The sequence below is a fragment of the Canis lupus genome, chromosome 11 (genome assembly GCF_003254725.2).
Source record: "Canis lupus dingo isolate Sandy chromosome 11, ASM325472v2, whole genome shotgun sequence".
Taxonomy (NCBI): Eukaryota; Metazoa; Chordata; class Mammalia; order Carnivora; family Canidae; genus Canis; species Canis lupus.
Window position 1 is genome coordinate 63,107,433 of NC_064253.1, and position 16,196 is coordinate 63,123,628.

Genomic DNA, 16,196 nt, shown 5'->3' on the forward strand with positions numbered 1-16,196 from the left:
TCTTGTGTTTGTGTTTGTATAATGGACATTACTTTTAACTTGCCTTTTTTTTTTTTCAGGAATCATTTAAAGTTCTTGCCAATTTTGTGAATTACCTTAGATAAAAGTAAGAGAAATAACCTTTAAATCCACTTAACTGAGTACACTTAAACTCCAGTGAGTCAAGATAAGTGAGTAAAATGTAAAGGTGTCAACATCATTTACTCTTTTTTTTTAATTAAATTAAATTAAATTATTTTTTTTTTAATTTTTATTTATTTATTTTTTACTCTGACTTCTCGAAATCACTCTCTTCTACCTCTCTCACTATGAATACAGAGCAGGTCTGCCTTACATGTGGACCTGAGCAAAATACTGGTATCAATGCATATTAAATATTTGTAAAGCTTAATATCTTTCTTGTTTATAAAACAATCATATATTCTTTTGAGTTTCTTATACACCAGCTGGGGTATATGTGTTCCTCTTTGGAGAATAAAACTCTAATGAAATAAATCAGTATGGAAGCATGATAGAAAGAAGATCATAGAAATGAAACCAAACATATTAATTAGGACAATAAATAGAAATGGTTAGAAATCAAAACCTAACAGGAAGAGACACCTCTAACCCCAAAGTATTAAATTATTTTAAAAGATTAAACACACAAAGACAGGGAAAAGCATATTTATGTTTTAGCAAGTCCAAACAAAAAAGAATTAGGACTCACAATACAAATTTCAGACAAAAGAGAATATTCAGCAAGTGGCCTTAAATAGGACAGGGAATATGCCTGCATATTGACAAAAAGCACAGTACACAGAGATTTCAAGAATAAAAATGCATATATATTAGAAATACTAGGCAAAATGTCCAGAAACACAACTATCGGAGACTAAAATACCACCCCAGCCTCAGCCATTCAAGTAGATAAAAACCAACCAGGGATATAGGCAATAAATATGAGTAATAAAGTTAATAAGTGAATACATACATAGTGAATTCAGGAGAAGAAACAGAATATTCCTTCATTCCAAGACCCTATGGAACGTTTGCATATACAGATCATATATTCAGCTGCAAAAATAAAGCCAAGAAAAATTCCCAAAAGTAGAAATTATATGGGTCATGTTGTCAGAGGACACTGCAATTTAAATGTAGAAATTAGTAACTTACACGGTCTCACTGGCTTTCTACTATAAGCTAGTTTCTCTAAACCATATGCTTTCCACCAAAACATCATAGAAATCACTGTGATCTAGGAATACGTAAATTTATTATGTTCTTGGAATATTCCCTTTCTAATTTTATGGAAAAGGGTAATTCAAATTGTAGTTCGCTTCAGAATTGAAGAAATACATGTATATTGTAAGGGATTCTGACAATCAATAAAAGTTTAAAACAAAAAAGAAAAGAGAAGGTAAAATAATCTATAAGCACACCACCCAGAGATATTTTTTATTTAACCACTTCATGCTTTTTCCTATATACACATACACTAACACACACGCAAGCAACCACATACTTTTTTCTCCCCACAAAATAGTCACAGTGTAAGTTTATAATTTTCTATTCATTAACTAATGTATCACAGACATATTTCCACTCCAATAAATGACAGTCTACACTGTTGTCTTTAAAAACAGTGATTTTCCCTAGTGCATGGATGTGCCAGGAGTTAGTTCATCAATCTTCCATTGAACTCTTTCTGTATTCATGGATCTATTAATACTTGACCGCATTGCTTACATATGTTCCAGTTTGTCATATGATGGTGTTAATTTTCTGTGGATTTTTTCTGTTGTCTGGTTGATTTAGTTAATTTTTAATATTTTGTAGTTTTGCTGGTGTGGTTTGGTTTTGCTAAAATATTTTTAAGATTTATATAGTCAAACCTATCCTTGTTTTTTTTTTATAATTTATGATTTTAATGTCATTTAAAAAGGCCTTACACATCCCAAAATTATAGAAAGATTTTTTTCATATTTTGGTTTTAAGTGTACTTTTTAAACTTCAAACCATTTGAAATGTATCTGGGTACAAGGCATGAGGCCACATGTGAGACAGTAAAACATAATAGTTCATAGCATGAACCCAGAGTCTAGACTGTCTGGGTTTGAATTCCAGCTCTACTCCAGACTCTTTGTATGATCTTAGATGAATTACTTAGCTTGTCTGTGTCTCAATCATCTCCTCTGTAAAATGGTGAGAATAATAGTATCTACTTGTGGAATTCCTGTGAAAATTTAAAATGTTAATTGATATAAAATATGAAGAGCTATCCCCAACACATAGTACTAGTTACCATTTGCCCAAATGACTAGCCAATTGTGCTAATCCATTTACTAAATAATCTGCTCTTATTCCTAATTTGAAATCTCATTTTTCTCTTACTAAAATCTCTTTTTTGGTCTGTCTGACCCTATCCTTGTACCAACACTTTTTAAATTATTCTACCTTCGTTTTTTATTTATTTATTTGTTTGTTTGTTTGTTTATTTATTATTGGAGTTCAATTTGTCAACATACAACATAACACCCAGTGCTCATCCCACCGAGTGGTAGAGATACCAAGGTAACATCCCCCCTTCAGTGCCCATCACCCAGTCACCCCAACCCCCCGCCCACCTCCCTTTCCACTACCCCTTGTTCATTTCCCAGAGTTAGGTGTCTCTCATGTTTTGTCACCCTCACTGATATTTTCACTCATTTTCTCTCCTTTCCCTTTATTCCCTTTCACTAATTTTTATATCCCCCAAATGAATGAGACCATATAATGTTTGTCCTTTTCCGATTGACTTATTTCAGTCAGCACAATACCCTCCAGGTCCCTCCACATCGAAGCAAATAGTGGGTATTTGTCATTTCTAATGGCTGAGGAATATTCCATTGTATACAAAAATTATTCTACCTTTGTAAACATGCTTTCATATATCTGCAGTAGGTATGCCATCATTTGTCTTTTCCAAAGTGTTCTTGACTCACTCTACCCTGATATTTTTCTAGATGAACTTGAAAATAATTCAATTGGAATTTCAACTGGAATTGAGTTGAATTTATGGATTGATTTAGTGGTAATTAGCCTCTTTACATCAAAACATTTTAATGACAAATAATTTACATTTTCCAAAAATATACATTGCCTCCATTTAACAAACAAGGCTCAAAAAAGCTTAGGAGCTCAGAGGAAACAGGTGTTAGAGTCAAGTTTTATATCTGGATCTAAGTTGTCATCTAGATGAATGTGTAACTTAGGTATGTGATTTATGATAGTTAATTTGAATAAAAATATATAAAAATATAATTTTAGAGGTTAAATATTTTTTTTTACCAACATGTTCACATTTTCACATTTTCCTAGCTATTCTTTTTCTACCTCATGGTGTGCATTCCAAAAGCAACATGTAATCTTGGATGTCAATAAATTCTACAAGCAGTGGCAATGTTCTCTTCCCACAGCATGACTGTAAGCAGAGAAACCTCACTAAATGCTGACATTTATTTCTTTTAGGAGATCTAGAGACAAGATGCAAACACGTATGAGTTTTTCCTGAGCTATATAAGGTATGCTTAATAAAAGAACTTTTCAGCTTTGTAAGTTTTTTTCACTGTTTGTTTGTTGCAAAAGCCTTTGACGGTCTACTCTGTGCTAGCATTTATATAGGTCCTGGGGTAAAGAAGTGAATAAGAAGACACAGTCTCCTGCCTCAAGAACTATAGAGTTAAGTGGTTGATACGTACAAATAGTTTAAATACACTTGGATATTATTGTACTTCAGTTCTTAGGAATATGGACAAGATAGAGGGAAGGCTTATAGAGCAGAAGAGCAGAGAACTCTCTGAGGCCCCCTGAGAGCTTCCCTGAGCATATGATCTTACCTTGGTCTTGATGGATGAGTAGGAGTTTATCACTGGTTAATAGCAGAAAAGGAATTCCTGGAAGAGAGAAAAAAACATGAAAAAAATGGTAAGGTCAGAAAAGCAGTTGTACTTGAGTAACTGCACATGATTTCATATGCTGACTATTAAGTATAATTTCCATCCCTCAAAAGATGCCTTAGAACTTCAGTATATGAAGACATAATCAGACTCCTATCACCCAATCAGCCATTCCTTTTCTCAAAGTCACTTTTCATATCACCAATTACTTCAAGTCTTATCTCTTCTGACTTGATACTTCCCTAATTTCTTCTTTGATAGTTTAGAAATAGTCAAAGCAGAAAAATTCATAAACACCTTCTAGCTTCTCTTTTGCTGGGGTGAAAATTTGACTAAATCTTACCCATTCGTAATAGTCAGTTGAAAAGTATGGTTTATGTTGTGTGATATCAACACATCCCACATTAGAGTAACAGTCCCCCTATTTTTTGGGGGGGACACTATACAATCCCCAACTCCCAGTGTTTTGTGAAGCTGGATGTAGGGCCTGGGTCTCTGCATCATCTCTGAAGCAACAGCAGGTTGAAGAAAATATCTAGGTTTGGAGAGTGGACTTAGGTTCCAGTCCCAGCACTGCTACTTGTTCTGTGTGTGATCCTGGGTAGTCATTTGTCTTTCTGAGCCTCAGGTTCCTCAGCTAGACAAATAAATATCATTGGATTTGCTTATTTGTGTCTCTATGAGGAACAAAAATGAATTACACGAAAAGTCCAGGTAAACTCTCAACTTCTTGAGGATGTCTTAAAGCCTGAGGAAAATAAAATCCTATGAGTGAAAAAACTGGCTGACATCCAGCTCAGTAAAAATTGCCAGTCTTTGAGTAGATTTGGTTCTATCACATTGGTAAATCAGTTTATGATTCTCAGCTGCAACACATACCACATGGTATAAATCACAATTCCTGGGCAGCAAATGTTCCTAAATTGTGGCCATGATGATTTTATAATTAGAAACAACACGTGTGGGAGGCAGAGACTAAGTACCTAACAACTGCTCAAAAAACCTTGCAGGAATCCACTTATCTAGGTCCTGCCTTGGTCTGGGGTAGATCCAAAAAGACAAGAGTAGGGACTTGAGGATACGTCTTTGCAAGTTTGTCTTCTGTCTATGCTGATGAGAGTCATCAGGAGGCATTTCTGACTCTGTTGCCCTCCACCTCACTCCTTTCCTGCTTCCTTTTGCTTCTCTTATGCCACTAGCATGATAAACACCTTAGTTTTCATTCCCAGACTTATTTTGGCAGACTGTCCATGCTCATACTTCCAGTCTCATGTGCTGATAGTCCTAGCCAGAGCAATATGGCATGAAAAAGAAGTAAAGTTCTATGGATTACAAAAAGAAGTCACCTTTCTTTCTTTCTTTCTTTCTTTCTTTCTTTCTTTCTTTCTTTCTTTTCTTTCTTTCTTGAGACACAGACTGAGAGAGAGAGGCAGAGACATAGGCTGAAGGAGAAGCAGGCTCCTTGCACGGAGCCCGATGCAGGACTCGATCCGGATCCTGGGATCACGACCTGAGACGAAGGCCGGCACCCAAATGCTGAGCCACCCAGGCATCCCACATTTTCTTTTATTTACAGAAGCCATGATTGTTTATCTAGAGAAGTTTTAGGACTTTCTCTCTCTCTCTCTCTCTCTCTCTCTCTCTATATATATATATATATATATATATATATATAAACTACTAGAACAAAGAAATAAATTTACTATGGTGGCAGGATACCAGGTTCATATTTAAGAATAATTATATTTCTATATAATGATGACAAGCAATTAGAAATTTACAATAGCATCAAAAATATAAAATACTTAAACTCATTTTAAAAAGAGAGATTTGGGGGTGAAAGAAATGTTCTACATTTTGATTACATAAGTACTTACATTTGTTAGAACTCTTTATACTTAGAATAAGTGCATTTATTATATGCGATTTTAAAAATTAAAAAGAAATAGATGGCTAGATTTTTTTTTTTGAAAGATATCTCTAAGATATGCTAAGTAAAAGAAGCCAGACACACAAAGTCCCATCATGAATAACTACATTTGCATGAAATGCCCAGAAGAGGTAACTCCTTTGCTACAATGCAGACTCACATTGCCAGGGGCTAGGGAAAGAAGAGAATGGGAGAGACTGCTTAATGGGTACAGGGTTTTACCTGGGAGTGATGGAAAGGTTTTGAAACGAGACAGAGGTAGTGGTTGCACAACATTGTGAATGTACTAAAAGCCACTGATTTGTTCTGTTAACATGGTAATTCTATGTTTCGTGAATTTCACCTCACTAAGTTATTTAAAAATAAGCATAAAAAATGATGTTGGAATAGGATTAGAACATAGACTGAGGAGTGTGTTCGAGACCTGGAGTTGGTGACCTGCCCCCTCTGAGCCTCAGCTCTCCAGAACTACAGCCTTGGGGCATCTGCAGGGTGCCTGGCCCTGTGCCCCACATGCTCTACATCTGTTTCCTCATTCGATCGCCATTTACAGATGAAGAAACCAGGCTTAGAGAAGTTGAATGACCTGCATGTCTATAATACCACAAAACTGGATTCTCTATCTCCCATCTCCTGAAGTTCTAGCTTTTCCAGGGTCAGATCAGCAGATTGCCTCCCTGCCCACCTCCACCTCATCCCCACATCCTTCCAGGGCCAGGGAGTGAAGTGGATCTTGGAGACCTAACCAGACATGGGAGCTCTAACAGGGCCTTGGAATAATCAACCAGGTCCAGACACTCAAACCTCTGGTCTAACATCAAGCACTTGCAATCATCCCTGGCTACAGGTTTTATCACTGTGGAGTTCCAAGTACCTATCCTTTCTGGAAATTAGAGCAACGAGGGGATTCTTCAAGTGCTTTCTCTGTGATTATATGCGGAAATGAGCACTCAATACTAACTAGCACGCTTTATTCCTTTGAGCGCCCTTTTATTTTCAGTTGAGTGGCTTGTGTGCAAATTGCAATTTGAGTTCTTTCTTCCTGGGCTTCTGCAGTTTTCCAGTGTGCAGCTTACTTATTAGTCCCTGCAATGTCATAATAACAGGTTAAACCCAAGCTCTTGCAGGGCTTGTGCCAAGATGAGATTTTTTTTTCTAATCGTATCTAAATTACTTCATGAAATAATGTTCCTATCTGCCTCCAAGCTGCTGTCAAGGCTGAGGCCAAAAGCTGTGCTAGGAACAGAGCAAACTGAGCCAGGGGTCCCCAGGGAAATAGTGGAGTGAAATCCAGCTCTGGGGAGAGCCCTCAGTAGACATCATCTTAGTGCATATTTTCCTCTAAATGGTATAGGTGTTACCCTTTGCAAAGTATATTTCATAATCAGATTGTGATTCCACATGGGTTAGAAGCCCCCAAACCATATATCCCTGGCTTTCATCTAAACTTCTATTATAATGAAGATGAAATAAGAAGAAAACAACTCAGTTTTCTTAGACTAAGAATCCTGATCCTTAATGCGAAATTTTGTCATTCATTTATTTAGCAAACATTCTCTGAATGCCTGCTAAGTTACAAGCCCTGGATATAAACATATGCATGGAAAACATTGTCCCTGCCCTTCAGAAAGTCACTGTCTAATGAGAGCAGTAACCATATAAATAGATCATTATAGTACAAAGTGATAGGAGGTATTATTGTTGAAAGGTGGATTAGTGACGCTTTGAGGGTCAGTGCTGTATTATCCTTTCTATTCTCATTTGTTTATTCATTCTTCATTCACTCAGCAAGCCTTTACCAAGTAATCAGAGTATGCAATGTGCTATTCATTATTCTCGGGGCCACAAAAGTGAATTGAACAGTCTCTTCAACAAATGATGTGAGGGAAACTGGACAGCAACATGTAAAACAATGAAACTGGACCACTTTCTTACACCATACACAAAAATAAACAAAATGGATTAAGAACTTCAATGTGAGACCTAAAACTATAAAAATTCTAGAGGAGAGAACAAGCAGTAGCTTCTCTGACATTGTTCATAGCAGCATCTTCCTATTATATATGTCTCCTGAGGCAAGGGAAACAAAAGCAAGCAAAAATAAATTATTAGGACTACATCAAAATAAAAACTTCTGCTCAGCAAAGGAAATAACCAACAAAATGAAAAGACAGCCTATTGAATGCAGTAGATATTTGTAAATGACATATCCAAGAGGGTTACTCTCCAAAATATATAAAGAACTTATACAACTCAACACCAAAAATGTCCCAAATAATCCAATTAAAAAAAACAAGCAGAAGACATGAACAAACATTTCCCCATTGAAGACATACAGATGGCCAACAGACACATAAAAAGATGTTCAACATCACTTATCCTCAGGGAAATGCAAAGCAAAACCACAATGAGATACCACCTCACACTTGTCAGAATGTCTACAATAAAAAACTCAAGAAACAACCAGTATTGGCGAGGATGTGGAGCAAAAGGAACCATTGTCCACTATTGATGGGGATGCAAGCTGGTGCAGCCACTGTGGAAGACAGTATAGAGGTTCCTCGAAAAATTAAAGGTAGAATTAAAAATAAAAATTAAATTTAAATTAAAAAATTAAAAATAGATTTACCACATGATCCAGTAATCATTCTACTGGGTATTTACCCTAAGAATACAAAAACACTTATTCAAAAGGATGCATGCACCCCTCTGTTTATTGGAGCATTATTTTCAATAGCCAAACTGTGGAAGCAACCCAAGTATCCATCGATAGATGAATGCATAAAGGAGATATGAGATATATATAATGGAATATTATTCAGCCATAAAAAGAACAAAATCTTGCCATTTACAACAATGCTGATGGATCTAGAGAGTATAATTCTAAGCAAAGTAAATCCGTCACCAAAAGACAAATACTATATGACTTCACTCATAAATGTGGAATTTAAGAAACAAAACAAATGAAGGAAAAAGAGAGACAAATCAAGAAACAGACTTAACTACAGAGAATAAACTGATGGTCACCAGAGGGGAGGTGGGTGTCGAGATGGGTGGGTGAAATAGGTGAAGGGTATTAAGAGGACACTTGCCATGATAAGCAAGCACTGAGTCATGTACAGAATTGTTGAATCCCTATATTATACACCGGAAACTAATGTAACACTGTATGGTAACTATACTGGAATTAAAATTAAAAAAAGAATTGGATAAAATTGTGTGCACAGTGCAGAGTTTTTATTGACCTATTAGAGAGATAGTGCATGTGCTAGGTACTTTCGGCTGCCCCTCCGGAACTGTTATTCACCTATTCCACTCTTCTCTGATCCACAAAGTTCACCTTTAGTAGACTTCGTCATTGATATATTGTCCTCCAAAATGTGTTTTCGAGAGACATACCACTCCACCTTTTGAATTACTTCATCAGTATTCTTCTAGCACAGCAACACTAGACACATTTTCCCCAGGGTCTTTTCCACATGCATCACAATAGAGATATTTCTTAATTTATCCAGTTTTTTTCCTCCTGTATTAAATTTTACAAATTATACCTTCTGCCATTGCAATCTGTTGTTGCTGTTGCTGTTGTTGCAGTTGCTGAGGTTATTTCACCATTTTTTTTTAACATTCAGAATATTCTGAAGATATGACCTCATTAAGGTAATTTAATCTTTTATCAATTTTTAATCAATAAGTTTAAATACATGTATCTTTGCTATTATCAATATTGCTTCATGTTGACCATCTCTATGTGTAATACTGAGCTGTGATTTCATTACTGTAAAAATAAAAGTAATATTTTTAAATTCTTTAACTGCAGAAGAACTTTTTGTTTTACCTCAGTAGGATTAAAATGGCAATGTCAAAACAATGAAATAAAAAATATTTTGCTCTAGGAACGCCTGGGTGGCTCAGTGGTTGCCTTTGGCCCAGGGTGTGATCCTGGGATCTGGGATCGAGTCCCACATCGGGCTCCTTGCAGGGAGCCTGCTTCTCCCTCAGCTTGTGTCTCTGCCTCTCTCTCTCTCTCTCTCTCTCTCTGTGTGTGTCTCTCATGAATAAATAAATAAAATCAAATAAATAAATAAATAAATAAAATCTTTAAAAAATATATTTTGCTCTACTTCGGACAGCTTCTTGTATTTATACATCTATAAAAGCATTGAGCACAGTACGCTGAGATTCATGGCTGCCTCCCTGAGGAAAACACAAACTCCTTAAGGGCAGAAATGAAATATTATTCATCTCTAGGAGGCCAACGCCTTACCTGGCCTGCCCCAGATGATGTTGAGTGAATGTTGGTTGATTATAGGGTCATAAGATTTATTATTATTATTGTTATTATAATTATTATTATTTGTATATTTGTATACTCTTCTGTGTGTATGACTTTCCAGGTGTTTCATCTAAAGAAGTAACCAGTTTAGTGTTGTCAACATTCTTAGATGCGGAGAATCCTGAAGCACAGAACTGGTATCCACCTACTTTGATGATCTCTGTTCCTACTCTTGTCACCATTCGTGTTCAGTTCTCCACGCCCCTTCCTAAACCCTAGCCATGGAGTAAAAATATTCAGTCTCACAATACCCATCCTCCAGCCTTTGAGCTATCATTCCTGGGGTTAGGTTCTAGTCATCCAGGAGTTGCAACGGGAGCTGAGGGGAAGTGAGGTGAAGAGGGGTGGGGAAGAGGGAGCCCAGGAGGAAGCAGGGGGAGAAATGCTATGCTGGTGGGCGTTCATTAGCCTGTTGATTGAAAGCTCCATGGAGGCAGTGAATTCAATTATGTTATTCACTATTACAAATCCAGCTTCTAGAACACTGCCTTACACATAGTAAATGGTCAATAGACATTTTTAATGGATGGGAGAGACTTGATTAAGGACACTTGGATTTACTGAGAATCTTCTATTTGTTAAGTTCAGTGACAATGACTTTAACTCCCAGTCTCATTTGAAACATCATCCTAAAACCATGTTTGTGATGTAGGTCATCTTATTCCTGTTTTACAGAGAAGGACACCGAGCCCTCACTTCTATACACAAGCTGTTGGTAAAGTTTTGCAGATTAGACACCATGGAGTAAAAGATTTGTGAGAGTGAAAGAGAACTCAGAGATGATCTAAGCCAACCATCTCCATCTCATCTGATGGAGAAAATAACACCCAGATGGCTGAAGTGACTTTGTCCAGGTCTCACAGGGGTTAGGTTGGGAGGCTGAACCTGAACTCACATTCCCCCCCCCCCCCAGTCTGTTCTGCTTTGATGCCTCTTGCTTTTCTTATCACTGCCACATACACAGGATTGGAAGCCAGCAGTCATACTGGGTTCAACTCCAAAGAGAGCTAATTCTAAGCCTTCTTTGAATCGTGTTCCACCCACGTGATTACCCACCGCATCCCCTTCTGACTGCCACCAACTCCATGAATTTTGTTTGTCTACCAGGGTGGCCCTGCACTCAGCTCTTGGCCCTTTAAGCCTCTAGCCTTAGATGTGGACTTGAAAACTGTGGAACTCCTATACTTGGCAGAGAAACATTTGCCAAAGAACAGAACATGATCTTTTTCTTGTTTTAACTTGACTCCATTGTTCACCAAATGTATTTTTCTTTCTGTGAAGTATAACCCAACAGTTTATGACAGGACTTAACATTTAAACCTGTAATATAAAGATCTCTCTTTGTCTCTGTACCCTGACGGTTTGTCAAATAAGGTTAATGTAGATGGCTAAAAGCATGACGATGTTATTAGATAATTCCTCAGGTGAGCTCTTTGGGTCTGTGCATGTTGCAGACCGCAGCATCAACAAGGGGAATGAGGATCGGGAAGCAAAGGAAGGGGAAATGCAAATATGAAGTTGAAATTCTGATGGGCATCAGTTCTGCTCTGGCGGGCCACGTTCTGGATTCCTGAGGCTGGCATCACACACTGTTTACCTCATTTCCTGGGCTCTCCCCTGCTTTGCATCTCAAGTAGACACTTCCCTATTGTCCTCACTTATATTTGTCATTCAGAACTATATAATTTGATGTATTTATGATGCATAACATGAGCTAGGTGTTTTACCAAGCAAACGAGACAGTAAGTAGGTGCAACCAATGCTGGTTAATGGTGAATTCACACCCACAGCATCTCTCGAGTGGACTGATGGAAGAATCTCTTGACCAGTGTCTCTGTTTCCTTTCTGCCTCCGAAGGATCATCTCAAAGTAATCTCTCTAAAATACAGATCTCATCATGTCACTCCCCCTCTTGCTTATAAACCTTGAATGTTACAGGATGAAGTACCTGACTCATCAACATGGTAAAACCTGGCCCCAACCTACCAGTCTGATGTTCTCCATCTGACACGATCCTTTCCACAATACTTGATGACTCATTTTCAACAAGACAGACTGTTACTTCACAAGGATTACTCCTGTGCCTTTTCTCAAGATCTCCTACTCACACTTCAAGACCCAGTATAGAGGTTCCATCCCCTGGAAACATCAGGATCTTTCCAGGTAAAGCTAGTCATGTCTTTCTTTCATTAGAACCCAGGTCCCACTGAAACCTAGTTATCTGATTACTTATCCATCTACCCCATTGGACTGTGAGCTCTTCAAAGCAGGAGACTATGTCTTATATTTACTTATCATGCCAGTAATTAGCACAGTATCTGCAAAAGAGTAGGCGTAAATGTCCATCAAATGGGCATTGACTATGTTCAAAGCACTGGGCTAACTGCCATAAGGAATACAAAGATGAAAAAAAAAAAAGAATGCAAAGATGGGTTATTCAAAGTCTATCCTTAAGAAACCTGCTCTTCAGGGGGCACCTAGGTTAGTTAAATATCTGACTCTTGGTTTCAGCTCAGGTCCTGATCTCAGGGTCATGAGATCCAAGCCCAGAGACCCAAGGTGGGCTCTCTGCTCAGCAGGGAGTCTGCTTCTTTCTTTCCCTTTCCCTCTGCCTTGCCCCTTGCTCAGCTCTCTCTCTCTCTCCTTCTCTATTTCTTTCTCTCTCTAAAATAAATAAATAAATCCTTAAAAACAAAAACAGCAACCATCAAACCACCCCCTCCCTGCTCTTCAATAGGATAGCTATTACCCACATTCATTTGTAGATTATATGTACAAATATATCTGGATGGCAAACTTTGGTGGCACCCTGCTGGAATTAAATTATACCTTTCCTTGATCGCTCTTCAGTATCCTTTGAGAATTTTTACCATTCTGATTGTCCTCTCATACACTCATGAGGCAAAGCACTATGTGTGTTCCAACCAACACAAAATCATGCTTTGATACTGCTTGGTTTTCCTCTGTTTTCTGAAACAGTATATACTTGTAGTTGAAATAAAATTAAATGTACATGCTGATCAAAGTTTGACAGAACATCTGAGATGGGCTTTGGTACTTCTGGGGGACAAGACATGTCAAATGAACTGTGCTAACCTATCCAGGTAGTTATCATATGCATATAGTCTTTAACCTAGCGTAGACCCTATACACACTATAAGAAAGAGGTTAAAGGTCTAAAATATAGAGAAGAAACAAACAGGAGGGCCAAGGAAAGCTGCACAGAAAAGGGAATTCCAGAATCTAATGGAAAAATGGAACTTACGTTTAAACCCTGTAAATAATTTAGCAAATTTATCTGAGTCACTTTGTGGAATTTCAATAAGAAAGGTAACCATCACAGAGGATTTCAGCCAGAGCAATCTGGTGATGAAATATATGCAAAACGAAAGGAAAGTCAACTCAAAGATGTAATTAAGTAGCATATGAGGGAATCCTCTAGGTAGTCCAGGACAGGCCACAGGCTCTTACCTTAGAGTTGCGTTCTGTGCTTGCTAAGATAAAAATCACAAGATTGATCCCAGTTGAGGGTGACAGGAACGAATAACAGAAATGTTTCTGGGGGCAGAAAACATTTCCTCCCCAAAATCCCAGTTTAACTATGAGGAAAACATCAGACAGATGAGGGACATACTACCTAACCAGGACTCCTCGAAACTGTCAAGGTCATGAAAAAACAGGGAGGTCTGAGAAATGATCACACACCAGAGGAAGCAGAAGAGTCATGACAATTCAACGTAATGTGGGATCCTGGATGGGATCTAGAAAAGAATGAGGACATTCGGGGAAAACCTAGCGAGAGCAAAATAAACATAGAGTTTAGTTTATAGTAACACAGAATTGGTTTCTCAGTTGCGATGAGTATTCATAGTGATGTCATCCATCAGGCCAACTGCATGAGGAGTATATAAAACTCTGCAATTTTCATGACTTTTCTGTAAATGTAAAATTATTCTAATTTTTTAAACTACATTTATGAAAAAACCAGCCTTTTGAAACCAGCTCAGTGGTATAAGCATCTTCCAACAGACAGATCTGCAAGGGAGAACAACATGAATGGACTAGTGAAAAATCACAAGTTCAAATCCCTCCTAGGACTTCACCAGTTGAATGACCTTAAAACTCTACGGGCCTCCATTTCTCCCATTACAAAACAGAAGTAGCAAGACTCGTCCTGCCTACCTACTTTAAAATAAAGGGGTGGGGGGGAGAAAGAAGTACATTTTAAGTGCCAATTCTGTGCCGGGCAGGCAACTTGCATTTGTATATCTTATTTAATCTTCACAGCAAGAGCAGACACTGTAAAGTCCATTTTGCAGACTAAGGGGGCTCAAAGAGACAACGTAAGTTGCCCAAGGTCATGTTAGTAAGAAGAATTAAAGTCAGGTTTTTTTTTTTTTTAAAGTCAGATTTTGAACAGAGGGTCTCCCCTCCCTAAGTGGCTCCCCGTTGCTTCCTTTTCTCCAGGGCTGCCTTCCGCTGGGAATGCTTTCTATCCTGCCACAGCTCGGTGTCCCTGCCTGAACATCGCTTCCAACACAGATGCCTGAGAGCCCAATTGAGTGCCCACGCACAAATGTTGGAAAGGGTCTTTTGCCATTCACTAGTATTAAATAAAGAGCTCCCCAATGGGGCAAGGAGTACTTGAGCAGCCTTCCAAGGCACCATGAGCCTGCGCCTCCTATGAGCTCTCATGTTCCTCTTCTTGGTCTTTGAGGCTGCCCTTGGGAATGCTCAGCCTGCCTTTTGGCAACTTCACAGACTCCTTCTTTCTGTTGCTGAGTGCTCCGTATCAGGGGTGTCCAGGGTTGGAGCCTGAAAGGCGTATTGGTAATGTGATGCGATAATAGTGTATCGAATTCAAATTGCCACTTCTGCCAAATGGAATTTAATTAAGCACAAAAGTGGGTTACTGCAATGAAATACACATGTGTTCTTTAAAGTCATGCGTGCCTTTGGGTATTTGGAAAATACCCTAAATGCATGTTATTACAGGAATCTTGTTATCAGCCAGAAGGAAGGCTTTAGATCCTAGGTATATGTTTTGAAATATGTGAGCATCTTGGAACCTCAGTGTTAATGTGTCAGTTTATCTGCATGAGATAAGCAGCATTTTGTGCCCAGGCCAAGACATAATCTTCCCCCTCACTAATCAAGATACAATGGACTTTTCTAGTTTAAAGTTTCAGCTTTGCTTGCAAATCCAGACCAAGCTCTCCAAAGTTCTAGGCAACTAAGCGAGTTTCTATTATTATTTTCACATTTAATAAAGGCATTAACTGCCTCTGAACACAACCGTCTGTTATCACGGGTTCATAAAAAAAAAATCATACATTGTCTAATCCAGAGGGCTATGATAGGTCATCTAAGTCCATCTCTTCCTTTTACAAATGGGGAAACTGAGGCCCAGAAGGATAAGTAGCCCAGGATGGCACAATGAGTCAACAGCAGAGCTGAGTCCATCCATAACTCAGGCTCCAGACTTGGGGCACATGGCTCGCAAAGACAACCAGTTTGGGACCAGGTGACCCATTAGATGACTACATATGTGACACAGTCTCTTTTAAAAGTCACTCATCCAGTGGAAGATGAATTACGTGAATCTAACTGGGAGGAAACATCAAATGTATCCCAAATGAAAAATTTTCTAATTTACAAATAGCAAACAAATTGAATTCTCCCCAAATCTCAGCATGGTAAAACACAAACAAAGGATGAGGAACTGTTTCTGATGAGAGGAAAACTAGAGACATGATAACAAAATGCATTACCAGCTGGACCTGTACCAGAGGAGATGCTGCTGGAAAGGACGTTCTGGTATCGACTGATGATCGAAATATAGACCATACACTGGATAAACATATTGTGTCATTGTTAAACTGATTGGGGCTGATAGCTGTACTATGCTCATAGAAGACAATATCTTTCTTCCTAAGAAATGAATAAGACATGCAACTTACTCTTAACTTGGTCATAAAAAATTTATAGTTTATATAGATAGACATATAAAACA

At 38.1% G+C, this 16,196-nt stretch overlaps 1 long non-coding RNA gene across 1 annotated transcript in view; it reads right to left on the reverse strand.

The window, feature by feature from the left end:
- Positions 1–973: 973 nt before the first annotated feature.
- LOC118350237 (uncharacterized) overlaps positions 974–16,196 on the reverse strand; it is a 45,046-nt gene continuing 29,823 nt past the window's right edge. Inside the window, exons 2-3 of the long non-coding RNA XR_004803608.2 lie at positions 3,858–3,914; positions 974–1,056 (exon numbers count right to left, since the gene is read on the reverse strand). This is a non-coding gene — a long non-coding RNA (uncharacterized LOC118350237). The remainder of the gene's footprint in view (positions 1,057–3,857; positions 3,915–16,196) is intronic.